At 45.6% G+C, this 15,031-nt stretch overlaps 1 non-coding gene across 1 annotated transcript; it reads right to left on the minus strand.

Annotated features, from left to right (window-relative positions):
• Window positions 1-7,728: 7,728 nt before the first annotated feature.
• On the minus strand, window positions 7,729-7,803 carry Trnas-cga. Its single transcript has one exon. It is a non-coding gene; the product is annotated as a tRNA-Ser (tRNA).
• Window positions 7,804-15,031: the final 7,228 nt, after the last annotated feature.

Raw genomic sequence — 15,031 nt, forward strand, 5'->3', positions numbered from 1 at the left:
CGTTCAAATGAACGCTTCACTCCAGTGAAGTGTGAACTAACCACTCAATTTCAATGAACTGGTACTTCAGACTCTCCACAGATAGCACACTCCACACTATTTTTCTAGTTCGTTCACTCACTCTCTTCCCCTCTCCCTCACCCACTACATTGGCGCTACGTCACTCATTCTCCCTTCACTTCAGTCCTCCCTCTACTGCCTGTCGACGAATCGCGCGGTGAAATACACTTACAACAACAGTTGCACTTTGCTTTCCCATCACCGAAATCAGCGAAGAAACCCCAAATTTCACTACTTCTACGCGATCGCGAGTTGCTAGCCATTGTATAAGCGTGAACAGACACAAAAATTGCTTTCCGAATAAAATAGGGATTTTACCTGAAATCGTACCAATGACTACAGGTGACAGTTTACGTTTTGAATTTAGAGGGTTATTATTCTCAACAAAAATAAAATCTACAGGAAAACTTCTGAATAACGTAGGTATATAGGCTTTGTGACAGTGGTAAACATACTCATTCTATTTTGGATTAAATTTTAAAAGGAATTTCAGTATTTTAAACTTAGCTGCGCAACAGCAACGGTTCCACGTAATAGGATTAAAAACAGCCGACCAGTTGCAAAGGATACAATCTTTACCTAGGTTTCGATAGATTTAAATCTATCTTCTTCAGAAGGCGGCAGTATTACATTAACGTGGAGTGATATGTCATTATCGTTTTTACAAACATCTGCATAGCTCCATTAGTCCAAATAAAATATAGCCCTGAGAATAGGGTTTGTCAGACAAATAAAAATAAGTACATGGAAGTTGGAGAGCGCATAAGATGTTTGTAAAAACGATAATGACATATAACTCCATGTTAATGTAATACTGCCGCCTTCTGAAGAAGATAGATTTAAATCTATCGAAACCCAGGTAAAGATTACTTTATCCTTTGCAACTGGTCGGCTGTTTTTAATCCTATTTTAAAAGGAACATAAAATTGGACTGAATTTCGTTACTAGCCCTAGTTTTCAGTCCATAAATACAACAAATAAGGTTTCACTTGGCAGATGAAGACTCTTTTTGGCGCTTCATGAGAAAATGTCGAGCAAGGTTAAACGTAATACCTTCTTTATATGTGACAGGCTTCTCTATTTATCTTTCCTTTGTCCCCTTCGACCACGCTGTATTTGAGTTAACTCACGCTGTGAGACGCAAAACGTTGCGTGGACGTTACTTCGTAGTTCGGCCATCTGTTGGTAAAATTATGAAGTATTACGAAGCTTTATTGTACGAGCGAGGCGAAGCGAGCGTAGCCGCGGCTGAGCGGCGAACTGGACAACTTCGCCAGGCTTCCGTACTTCATGAATGAACTACTTCATTTGAACGCTTCACGGCAAAGAGTGAAATGAATGAAGTACTTCACGGGAATGAACGAGTTCGACCCATCTCTAAATGCTACGCGCTGTTCACATCCAACTGCCCAGCACTATAATGGCGAATATTCCAACCAGCCACAGACTGCACACAGCACAGCCAGTGATTTTCATACATAGCACTACGTGGCGTTACCAACATGAAAACGTAAAAAGCCTACTTACAGTAGTCGCAAGAGAGTCAGTCGTAATCTCTCGCGACGCGGCAGAAGAAAAAAAAATTGAAACAGAGGGGGAAGAAAAAAGAAATTTGGTAATACGGCACGGCGATAGGAGTGTATAGGACGGGATTATGAGAGGCGGCGTGAGTGGATGCAAAGCTGAGTCGGTCTTCCGCTCGACAGCTCGCGGATCCGGCTCTGAGAATCAAAGAGGGATGGAAAGAGAGAGAGAGAGAATAATAGGGAGATAAAACATGTGCGGAGGACTGCAAACTTGCGAAGGGGAGCTGCTGAGGCAAGGCAGTCGACTGCGCCACAACAGAAAAGCGAAGCTCGTGGATGCAGGGTAGGGGAAGGGGATGCATATTATCTCGTTCTGAGCGCTGCGTGGTCGAAATTCTGTCGTCCGACAACCAGCGCGTCTTGCTCCGTACGTAGATCCGGGAGAACGAGAGAAAAATCAAGCAAGGTCCAACGACTCTATATGTCCAGAGGTTGTCTGTCACTGACATTCGTTCTCTTTTACTGTATCTATTGGTGCGAGTTTTATTCTCACACTTTTTGGATGCGCAAAATAAAACTGATCCGAAAAATTTAAAAAAGCGGATAGAGTGTCACTAGAAGACTTCTTAAGAGACAATCTACATTCCTTCCGAACTGACTATGCAAATGTAGACGAGATGTGGCTCAAATTCGAAGATATCGTAGCAACAGCAATTGAGACATTCGTACCTCATAAATTGGTAAGAGATGGAACTGATCCCCCATGGTACACAAAACAGGTCCGAACGCTGTTGCAGAGGCAACGGAAAAAGCGTGCAGAAGTTCAGAAGAACGCGAAATCCCGAAGATTGGCTAAAATTTACAGACGCGCGAAATTTGGCACGGACTTCAATGCGAGATGCCTTTAATAGGTTCCACAACGAAACATTGTCTCGAAATTTGGTAGAAAATCCAAAGAAATTCTGGTCGTATGTAAAGTACACAAGCGGCAAGACGCAGTCAATACATTCGCTGCGCAGTGCCGATGGTACTGTTACCGACGACTGTGCCGCTAAAGCGGAGTTATTGAACGCAGTTTTCCGAAATTCCTTCACCAGGGAAGACGAATGGAATGTTTCAGAATTTGAAACACGAACAGCTGCTAGCGTGAGTTTCTTAGAAGTAGATACCTTAGGGGTTGCGAAGCAAATCGCTTGATACGAGCAAGTCTTCAGGTCCAGATTGTATACCGATTAGGTTCCTTTCAGATTACGCTGATACAATAGCTCCCTACTTAGCAATCATACACAACCGCTCGCTCACCGATAGATCTGTACCTACAGATTGGAAAATTGCGCAGGTCGCACCAGTGTTTAAGAAGGGTAGTAGGAGTAATCCATCCAACTACAGACCTATATCATTGACGTCGGTTTGCAGTAAGGTTTTGGAGCATATATTCAAACATTATGAATCACCTCGAAGGGAACGATCTATTGATACGTAATCAGCACGGTTTCAGAAAACATCGTTCTTGTGCAACGCAGCTAGCTCTTTATTCGCACGAAGTAATGGCCGCTATCGACAGGGGATTTCAAGTTGAATCCGTATTTTTAGATTTCCGGAAAGCTTTCGACACCGTTCCTCACAAGCGACTTCTAATAAAGCTGCGGGCCTATGGGGTATCGTCTCAGTTGTGCGACTGGATTCGTGATTTCCTGTCAGGAAGGTCGCAGTTCGTAGTAATAGACGGCAAATCATCGAGTAAAACTGAAGTGATATCAGGTGTTCCCCAGGGAAGCGTCCTGGGACCTTTGCTGTTCCTGATCTATATAAATGACCTGGGTGACAATCTGAGCAGTTCTCTTAGGTTGTTCGCAGATGATGCTGTAATTTACCGTCTAGTAAGGTCATCCGAAGACCAGTATCAGTTGCAAAGCGATTTAGGAATGAGTGCTGTATGGTGCGGCAGGTGGCAGTTGACGCTAAATAACGAAAAGTGTAAGGTGACCCACACGAGTTCCAAAAGAAATCCGTTGGAATTCGATTACTCGACAGATAGTACAATTCTCGAGGCTGTCAATTCAACTAAGTACCTGGGTGTTAAAATTACGAACAACTTCAGTTGGAAAGACCACATAGATAATATTGTGGGGAAGGCGAGCCAAAGGTTGCGTTTCATTGGCAGGACACTTGGAAGATGCAACAAGTCCACTAAAGAGACAGCTTACACTACACTCGTCCGTCCTCTGTTAGAATATTGCTGCCCGTTGTGGGATCCTTACCGGGTGGGATTGACGGAGGACATCGAAAGGGTGCAAAAAAGGGCAGCTCGTTTTGTATTATCACGTAATAGGGGAGAGAGTGTGGCAGATGTGATACGCGAGTTGGGATGGAAGTCATTAAAGCAAAGACGTTTTTCGTCGCGGCGAGATCTATTTACGAAATTTCAGTCACCAAGTTTCTCTTCCGAATGCGAAAATATTTTGTTGAGCCCAACCTACATAGGTAGGAATGACATCAAAATAAAATAAGAGAAATCAGAGCTCGAACAGAAAGGTTTAGGTGACCTTTTTTCCCACGCGCTGTTCGGGAGTGGAATGGTAGAGAGATAGTATGATTGTGGTTCGATGAACCCTCTGCCAAGCACTTCAATGTGAATTGCAGAGTAATCATGTAAATGTAGATGTACACACTGCCCGACGAAAAAGGTCAAGGACCCAGCAGGGGAGAACGTAACGCAATGAAGCTTCACCCTTCAGACGGTGTCAGATGTTATTTCAGCGACTACCGGATCGAGTGAAATTTCGAAATGTTTTGGCGATATGGGCCCAACACCCCTCTGGGCTGAATGCATGCACTGATTCGTTTGGGGAAAGTTGTAAGCCACTGCGTCCTCTCCCGAGGCACACAACTACTGCAGCTGGTTCTTCATACACTGGATACCGGCAGTGGGATGAAGTTGATATCCTACCTGGTCCCACACACGCTCTAGTAGGAATAGATCTGGGGGTTGGGATGACCATAGGGGTATCTCAACATCACGTAGACAGTTCATAGACACCCGAGTCACTTCTCAAAGAGCATAGTCCTCATAAAACATGAGAGGTGACATATATGTACCATTGTGCCATCACAGTTCCCTCAGTCACTAACAGCTGTGCAATGAAGTCATACCCGATGACTTCCCACACCACTGTTGTTGTTGTGGTCTTCAGTCCTGAGACTGGTTTGATGCAGCTCTCCATGCTACTCCTGTGCAAGCTTCTTCGTATCCCAGTACCTACTGCAGCCTAAATCCTTCTGAATCTGCTTAGTGTATTCACCTCTTGGTCTCCCTCTACGATTTTTACCCTCCACGCTGCCCTCCAGTACCAAATTGGTGATCCCTTGATGTCTCAGAACACGTCCTACCAACCTATCCCTTCTTCTAGTCAAGTTGTGCCACAAACTGCTCCCCAATTCTCTTCAATACCTCCTCATTAGTTATGTGATCTACTCATCTAATCTTCAGCATTCTTCTGTAGCACCACATTTCTTCTTATCTAAACTATTTATCGTCCATGTTTCACTTCCATACATGCCTACACTCCATACAAATACTTTCAGAAACGACTTCCTGACACTTAAATCTATACTTGATGTTAGCAAATTACTCTTCTTCAGAAACGCTTTCCTTGCCATTGCCAGTCTACATTTAATATCCTCTCTACTTCGACCATCATCAGCTATTTTGCTCCCCAAATAGCGAAACTCCTTTACTGCTTTAAGCCTCTCGTTTCCTTCCCTAATTCCCACAGCATCACCCGATTTAATTCGACTACATTCCATTATCCTCGTTTTGCTTTTGTTTATGTTCATCTTATATCCTCCTTTCAAGACAGTGTCCATTCCGTTCAGCTGCTCTTCCAGGTCCTGTGCTGTCTCTGACAGAATTACAATGTCATCGGCCAACCTCAAAGTTTTTATTTCTTCTCCATGGATTTTAATTCCTATTCCGAATTTTTCTTTTGTTTTCTTTACTGCTTGCTCAATATATAGATTGAATGACATCGGGGATAGGCTACAAACCTGTCTCACTCCCTTCCCAACCACTGCTTCCCTTTCATGCCCCTCGACTCTTATAACTGCCATCTGCTTTCTGTAGAAATTGTAAATAGCCTTTCGCTCCCTGTATTTTAACCCTGCTACCTTCAAAATTTGAAAGAGAGAATTCCAGTCGTTGTCAAAAGCTTTCTCTCAGTCTACACATGCTAGAAACACAGGTTTGCCTTTCATTAATCTATTTTCTAAGATAAGTCGTAAGGTCAGTATTGCCTCACGTGTTCCAGTCTTTCTACGGAATCCAAACTGATCTTCCCCAAGGTCGGCTTCTACCAGTTTTTCCATTCGTCTGTAAAGAATTCGCGTTAGTATTTTGCAGCTGTGACTTATTAAAGTGATAATTTGGTAATTTTCACATCTGTCCACGCCTGTATTCTTTGGGATTGGGATTATTATATTCTTCTTGAAGTCTGAGGGTATTTCGCCTGTCTCATACATCTTGCTCACTAGATGGTTGAATTTTGTCAGGCCTGGCTCTCCGAAGGCTGTCAATAGTTCTAATGGAATGTTATCTACTCTCGGGGCCTTGTTTCTACTCGGATCTTTCAGTGGTTTTTGAAACTCTTCACGCAGTATCATATCTCCTATTTCATCTTCATCTACATTCTCTTCCATTTCTATAATACTGTCCTCAAGAACGTCCTTTTATAGAGCCTCTATATACTCCTTCGACCTTTCTGCTTTCCCTTCTTTGCTTAGAACTGGGTTTCCATTTGCGCTCTTGATATTCATCCAAGTGGTTCTCTTTTCTCCAAAGGTCTCTTTAATTTTGCTGTAGGCAGTATCTATATTACCCCTAGTGAGATAGGCCTCTACATCCTTACATTTGTCCTCTAACCATCCCTGCTTAGTCATTTCGCACTTCCTGGCGATCTCATTTCTGTAGACGTTTGTATTCCTTTTTGCATGTTTCATTTACTGCTAGGCACCTCAACCGCGCGACCGCTACGGTCGCAGGTTCGAATGCTGCCTCGGGCATGGATGTGTATGATGTCCTTAGGTTAGTTAGGTTTAAGTAGTTCTAAGTTCTAGGGGACTGATGACCTCAGATGTTAAGTCCCATAGTGCTCAGAGCCATTAGAACCATTTTTGAACATTTGACCAGAAAGTGATTCAGCTCCGACGGCGAGGTGAAAGTAGGGGATCATAACTTTCTGAAGAGCTAGGCGGCGAGCTGGTATGACATGGGCATACAATAACTGCCACTGCGTCTACAAAAATGCATCGAACGAAACGGTGATTATGTCGAAAAATAGCTAAATGTTCAAGCTGTAAACTGATGTAAACCGTTGTGGAAATAAACAGGTCTATATACTCATAAAAAAAGGAGACCTTACTTTTGGGATTAGCCTCGTAACATGGCAGACGCTGCTCGAAGTGCTCACAGGTGATGTCGAAGCAGCCCTGTTCTAGATTTGTCAGACTGTGATACGAGGCTAGATGAAGGATAAACAGGAATTAAAATAGCTGGAATAAATGTAAACAACTTCAGGTACGCGGATGATACGATCCTGTTGGCAGAAAGTGAAGAAGAATTGAGAACACTCTTGCTGAAGGTGAAAGACGGAAGTGAAAAGGCCGGTCTTAGGCTGAATGTGAAGATAACGAAAATTATGGCAACTACACCTACCAATTCTCGGGATATAGCAGGAGAAACCATCGAGGTAGTGACCACATTCAGTTTTCTCGGTTGCCAGATCTCTGCTGATGGCGACTGCAGCCACGAAATTCGGATACTCTTGTTGCTCGGTAGACAGGCGATGTCAAACCTTGACAAGGTTATAAGGTCCAGAGATATAACACTAGCAACAAAGATCCGTATTGGGAGGGCTATGGTCTTTCCAGTTGTGATGTGTGAATGTGAGACCTGGACCATTAGAAAGGCTGAACGACGGGGAATTGACTCCTTCGAATTGTGGCGTTGCAGGAAACTTCTTAGAGTTCCATGGACTGCAAAGAGAACCAACAGATCAATATTGGAGCAAATAAAACCACATTTCTCCCTGGAAGGTCTAATGTTGAAACAAAACCTGACCTGAAACTTCCTGGCAGATTAAAACTGTGTGCCGGACCGAGACTCGAACTCGGGACCTTTGCCTTTCGCGGGCAAGTGCTCTACCAACTGAGCTATCCAAACACGACTCACGCCCCGTCTTCACAGCTTTACTTCTGCCGGTACCTCGTCTCCTACCTTCCAAACATCACAGAAGCTCTCCTGCGAACCTTGCAGAACTAGCACTCCTGAAAGAAAGGATATTGCGGAGACATGGTGTAACTAACCGGTTACTACGGGTTATTACGTTATTATTGGGAATGTAAATGCTTATTGCTTGTGAAGTTAAGAAGATTAGGGTCGCCACCGACTCTGACCATACAACTAATCGAAGGTTCGGTCGAGTCGGAAAATAAATTAATTTGATCACAGACCAAAAACTCACAAAAATGCATACGTTGTGAGGTCGCTCATAGCGGATACGATGTAATTAATAGTATTGCCCGTGCACTGTTCACGACAATCAAACATTTAAAATAAAATAGAAAATGCATGAACACTGCATAAGATCAGGTCCCAGCAACACACCTGAAAATAAGACTTAACGTAAAGAATTTGTTATGAAATACAAGGGGAGACTAATCACTGGACCTGTGCGTAAGGAAACGCATTGGATGTGCTAACGGGAAAGCTATGAGGTGAGTGGCTTAGGTGCAAAAACGTAATCTCGGAACACAAGAGAAAAGTGTAGATAAAATCATTTATTCCTAAGATAAGGATGAGAGGCATGTACACGATTCCTGATAACACGTGGTTTGTGGAGGCACAATTTCTAGGTATAGTGCCAAATTCCAACAATATCATCACATCATACAATCATGTTAACATTATCTAAAACAAACATGCGATCGGACAGTTAGTGATGCCTGTAGCCCAACAACTATAATGTTCTACCACGTGGTTGGCTCCCCACGGACGAAAGACACATAAAGCAAGGAAAATTTACGAGAAGGCAAAGCTCTAAATATTTAGAAAGGTGAAAGCTTATGCAGGCACAGCTGAAGGCAAACAGACATTCATACAGAAGCGAGTGCTCACTTCTTATCGACACCTTTGCGTGGCGCTCTTCCGGCGGATCCAAGTCTGCTACAGAAATTTGCTAAAAGAAAAATCTGCCAAAGTTTTGCATTCCTTGCTGCGACAAGGCAAAGCAATCTTCCAGATTTGAAAAGCGAGACCAAAAGCTAACAGCTCTCCCCTCGCCAAGTAACAACGCGCCACGCGGTCAGTCTAACTCACCCTTCTTCGACTGGAGCACAGCTGTGGACGCTTCCCGTACCGGCGGCAGACTGCCTCCCGCTTCTCCTCCAGCCTCCTCCACGCTCCGCGTGGCCCGGAAAACCCAAAGACGCCATTTCCGCCACCAACCTAACGCAGGTGGATTTCTCACAAGTAGCGAAAACCTCTTTGCCTACTTGACCACTACGAGAGTTGGCTATTCTGTGGAACTGCTGCTGAATCTGTACGACTATCGCAGACTTTCTGCAGCAGACTACGCCACCGTCTAGCAACGTGACACACAACCACTTTCATTCAGTCACGCCACTATGAGAGTAAAGAGAAAAGAGAAACAAGGAAAAGAAAGAGAAATACTTGTGAAATTGGGCTACCGGACTAATGAAAGGTGGCTACAGGACCCTTTCAATGGCTTAGCCACAGCCTGGGGGATGTTTCCAGAATGAGATTTTCACTCTGCAGCGGAGTGTGCGCTGGTACTACCTGGCAGATTAAAACTGTTTGCCAGACCGAGACTCGAACTCGGGACCTTTGCCTTTCGCGGGCAAGTGCTCTGCCAACTGAACTTGGGTAGCTTCCCCCCAGGCTGTGGCTAAGCCATGTCTCCGCAGTATCCTTTCCTTCAGGAGTGCTAGTTCTGCAAGGTTCGCAGGAGAGCTTCTGTAAAGTTTGGAAGGTAGGAGGCGAGGTACTGGCAGAAGTAAAGCTGTGAGGACGGGGCGTGAGTCGTGCATGGGTAGCTCAGTTGGTAGAGCACTTGCCCACGAAAGGCAAAGGTCCCGAGTTCGAGTCTCGGTCCGGCATACAGTTTTAATCTGCCAAGAAGTTTCATATCAGCGCACACTCCGCTGCAGAGTGAAAATCTCAAAAGCTGACCTACTTTGGACATACAATGCGAAGGCATGCCTTGCTGAAAAAAAAAAAAAAAAAAAAAAAAAAAACATTAATGCTGGGGAAGATTGAAGGAACTAGGATGTCAGAGGATGAGAAGGATCGATGGCATCACAGAAGCAATGGTTCCAACCTGGAAGGTCCACGGGAGAAAGTGCAAGACAGGAAAAAGTGGCGTGATTTGGTTCATGGGGTCACGAAGAGTCGGAACCGACTAAACGAATGGAGAGAGAGAGAGATACGAGGGTAGCATTTCTGCCTGAGGGATAGCAGCAACATCGTTTTCAGTGTTCTGCTTCGCCTCTTCCAGTGTGCGAGGATAGAGTACACCTGACGCTTCAGCTTGCCTCACAGGCAGACATCACAAGGAGAGAGGGATAAGGCGGCAGAGGTGGCCGGGAGATTTCACTGCCTCGGCTGATTGTCTCCCCACCGACAACACTCATTGCGAGGTTGTCAAGGAGGTCTGTGCTGTCGCTCCATTTCTCTGGAAATAGCCATACTGTCGTTTTTATTCTTTGTGTCGATTCGTATAAACAGTTTATCGTCATAGCAATTAGTGCCAACAGTTTGGTGAAAAAACATCGTGTTACGATGCAGATGCCAGACACTGCCGACCGAACTCCAACCTTGAGTTAATGCAACGGTTCTTCAAAGTACCCGTAGGGATTCCCTGATGTAAGGTGGTACATGTTCTGTGTGTCCACATACAGAGACACGCTGCACCAGGCCTCGTCTGGAGAGATTAAAAATTGAGCATCCGAAAGTCCTGATTCCATTTCGCTCACGAACTACTGGCAGAACACAGCACGCCCACGTTTGCCAGGATGCTTCAACTGGGTCTGGTTTAGCAGGGGATACAACCCATCAGCTTTGACCAATGACGTCAGAATTGGCCAGAGAGCATGTTTTACAAGGATGAAAGAGCTGAGAAGAATGTTCAGAAACAAAGGAATGCAAGAGAGAAAAACTGTACTCCACATATATAAGGGCCAGTAGTATTTTCGCGTTAACGATATCGCGTGTTTGTATCTCAGCATTTCTCCGCAAAATACACTCCTGGAAATGGAAAAAAGAACACATTGACACCGGTGTGTCAGACCCACCATACTTGCTCCGGACACTGCGAGAGGGCTGTACAAGCAATGATCACACGCACGGCACAGTGGACACACCAGGAACCGCGGTGTTGGCCGTCGAATGGCGCTAGCTGCGCAGCATTTGTGCACCGCCGCCGTCAGTGTCAGCCAGTTTGCCGTGGCATACGGAGCTCCATCGCAGTCTTTAACGCTGGTAGCATGCCGCGACAGCGTGGACGTGAACCGTATGTGCAGCTGACGGACTTTGAGCGAGGGCGTATAGTGGGCATGCGGGAGGCCGGGTGGACGTACCGCCGAATTGCTCAACACGTGGGGCGTGAGGTCTCCACAGTACATCGATGTTGTCGCCAGTGGTCGGCGGAAGGTGCACGTGCCCGTCGACCTGGGACCGGACCGCAGCGACGCACGGATGCACGCCAAGACCGTAGGAGCCTACGCAGTGCCGTAGCGGACCGCACCGCGACTTCCCAGCAAATTAGGGACACTGTTGCTCTTGGGGTATCGGCGAGGACCATTCGCAACCGTCTCCATGAAGCTGGGCTACGGTCCCGCACACCGTTAGGCCGTCTTCCGCTCACGCCCCAACATCGTGCAGCCCGCCTCCAGTGGTGTCGCGACAGGCGTGAATGGAGGGACGAATGGAGACGTGTCGTCTTCAGCGATGAGAGTCGCTTCTGCCTTGGTGCCAATGATGGTCGTATGCGTGTTTGGCGCCGTGCAGGTGAGCGCCACAATCAGGACTGCATACGACCGAGGCACACAGGGCCAACACCCGGCATCATGGTGTGGGGAGCGATCTCCTACACTGGCCGTACACCACTGGTGATCGTCGAGGGGACACTGAATAGTGCACGGTACATCCAAACCGTCATCGAACCCATCGTTCTACCATTCCTAGACCGGCAAGGGAACTTGCTGTTCCAACAGGACAATGCACGTCCGCATGTATCCCGTGCCACCCAACGTGCTCTAGAGGGTGTAAGTCAACTACCCTGGCCAGCAAGATCTCCGGATCTGCCCCCCATTGAGTATGTTTGGGACTGGATGAAGCGTCGTCTCACGCGGTCTGCACGTCCAGCACGAACGCTGGTCCAACTGAGGCGCCAGGTGGAAATGGCATGGCAAGCCGTTCCACAGGACTACATCCAGCATCTCTACGATCGTCTCCATGGGAGAATAGCAGCCTGCATTGCTGCGAAAGGTGGATATACACTGTACTAGTGCCGACATTGTGCATGCTCTGTTGCCTGTGTCTATGTGCCTGTGGTTCTGTCAGTGTGATCATGTGATGTATCTGACCCCAGGAATGTGTCAATAAAGTTTCCCCTTCCTGGGTCAATGAATTCACGGTGTTCTTATTTCAATTTCCAGGAGTGTACAATGGAAAGAAATGAATGAAATATATTACTAGCAAAGAATACATCACGTTACATGTATGTCAGTTGTATCTCGAAACTCTTTAGAACTGTATTGCTTAAGTGCAGTACGGGATGTAAGTTCAGCGTACGTCGATTTCTTAGTTTCAACTAGCATTACTGTCCTGTTGTTACCTTGAACTATGTATCCTCTGCTTCACTAAACCGTAAATGAAACACCGGATACAAATTAAAAGCTCAGTTTGTCGTAAGTCGATTTCTTCGTTTTCACTAGCATTACTGTCCTGTTTTTCACCTGAACGATGTATCCTCCGATTCAGTAAACCCTAAGTGGAACACGGGATACAAATTGTAGATGTGTTGTTTATTTCGTCTCCGCTATTACTAACAGTCCTTTCTCACGTGCATATCAGTACTACTGGCGCCAGAAGGAGCTACGTATGTAATATATGTATACCAGGCTTCGTTCACCTATATATATGTACACTGGTAACGAAAAGGTGGAAACAGACGTAAGTTACATTTGGAACCTGTACCACAACTGAACTACACGGAGACAAGAAGACGACACATGTAGAATTTGTATCCCGCACTTCACTATGGGGTACAGTTTTCTTGTTGCCTTGGACACTAATACGAGGGCAGTTCAATAAGTAATGCAACACATTTCTTTTCTCGGCCAGTTTTGGTTGAAAAAACCGGAAATTTCTTGTGGAATATTTTCAAACATTCCCGCTTCGTCTCGTATAGTTTCATTGACTTCCGACAGGTGGCAGCGCTGTACGGAGCTGTTAAAATGGCGTCTGTAACGGATGTGCGTAGCGAACAACGGGCAGTGATCGAGTTTCTTTTGGCGGAAAACCAGGGCATCTCAGATATTCATAGGCGCTTGCAGAATGTCTACGGTGATCTGGCAGTGGACAAAAGCACGGTGAGTCGTTGGGCAAAGCGCGTGTCATCATCGCCGCAAGGTCAAGCAAGACTGTCTGATCTCCCGCGTGCGGGCCGGCCGTGCACAGCTGTGACTCCTGCAATGGCGGAGCGTGCGAACACACTCGTTCGAGATGATCGACGGATCACCATCAAACAACTCAGTGCTCAACTTGACATCTCTGTTGGTAGTGCTGTCACAATTGTTCACCAGTTGGGATATTCAAAGGTTTGTTCCCGCTGGGTCCCTCGTTGTCTAACCGAACACCATACAGAGCAAAGGAGAACCGTCTGTGCGGAATTGCTTGCTCGTCATGTGGCTGAGGGTGACAATTTCTTGTCAAAGATTGTTGCAGGCGATGAAACATGGGTTCATCACTTCGAACCTGAAACAAAACGGCAATCAATGGAGTGGCGCCACACCCACTCCCCTACCGAGAAAAAGTTTAAAGCCATACCCTCAGCCGGTAAAGTCATGGTTACAGTCTTCTGGGACACTGAAGGGGTTATTCTGTTCGATGACCTTCCCCGTGGTCAAACGATCAACTCTGAAGTGTATTGTGCTACTCTTTAGAAATTGAAGAAACGACTTCAGCGTGTTCGTAGGCAAAAAAATCTGAACGAACTTCTCCTTCTTCATGACAACGCAAGACCTCCGAGAGGAGCTCACAAAACTTCAGTGGACTGTTCTCCCTCATGCACCCTACAGCCCCGATCTCGCACCGTCGGATTTCCATATGTTTGGCCCAATGAAGGACGCAATCCGTGGGAGGCACTACGCGGATGATGAAGAAGTTATTGATGCAGTACGACGTTGGCTCCGACATCGACCAGTGGAATGGTACCGTGCAGGCATACAGGCCCTCATTTCAAGGTGGCGTAAGGCCGTAGCATTGAATGGAGATTACGTTGAAAAATAGTGTTGTGTAGCTAAAAGATTGGGGAATAACCTGGTGTATTTCAATGCTGAATAAAACAACCCCTGTTTCAGAAAAAAAAGTGTTGCATTACTTATTGAACTGCCCTCTTAGTATCCCATTCGTTACTTGAGCTATATAGCTATACGCAACATTTGTATCTTGCTCGCCAATTGACATATATAGTGTCGGTGTAAAGGCGAAGTGAAGGACGGGATACAAATTTCAATTGTGTCAGGGGTTTCGCCTGTAATATAGCAAGTACACATTCGAAAATGTCGTACTGATACTAGTACTGGGAAACGAAAGAAGATCGACAGCTGAGAAATTTCTGTTACGTACTTCACAACACGAAAATACACATATTGGTGGAATAAAACAGTGAAATATGTCAAAATAGTGAAATACAGTGAAAGAAGCAAATGGATAAGTGAACTTACCACACGGAAATATCGAGGAATAACCGAAGCTCGCCTAGACAGACAGTAACGAAAATTACGTACCCACAAACAGGCAAATCCATTTTTATATGCGAAAATAAGACAGTATAAATTGTTCTACAATAACAAACTAATACTCCAAATTACCTCAATATCATTGCGAATAATTTTAACGTACACCGATAGCGCTTATCCGGAACACAGAACTCTTTTATTATCTATGCCTCGAGGTGGAGACATTAATATCTATGACTAATGTATGACGTCGTTGGTCAAAGCCGACGGGTTGTATCCCCTGCTTCACTACACCCCTTCAACGGATGCACAAGAGTGAACTTGTAACGATACGCCCATAGGTAGGTTTTGATAATGTTTCAGCATGACGATTTCGTAATTCTCGCTAGGACAGATAGACTTCCAGG

This window comes from Schistocerca americana, chromosome 11 (genome assembly GCF_021461395.2).
Source record: "Schistocerca americana isolate TAMUIC-IGC-003095 chromosome 11, iqSchAmer2.1, whole genome shotgun sequence".
Taxonomy (NCBI): domain Eukaryota; kingdom Metazoa; phylum Arthropoda; class Insecta; order Orthoptera; family Acrididae; genus Schistocerca; species Schistocerca americana.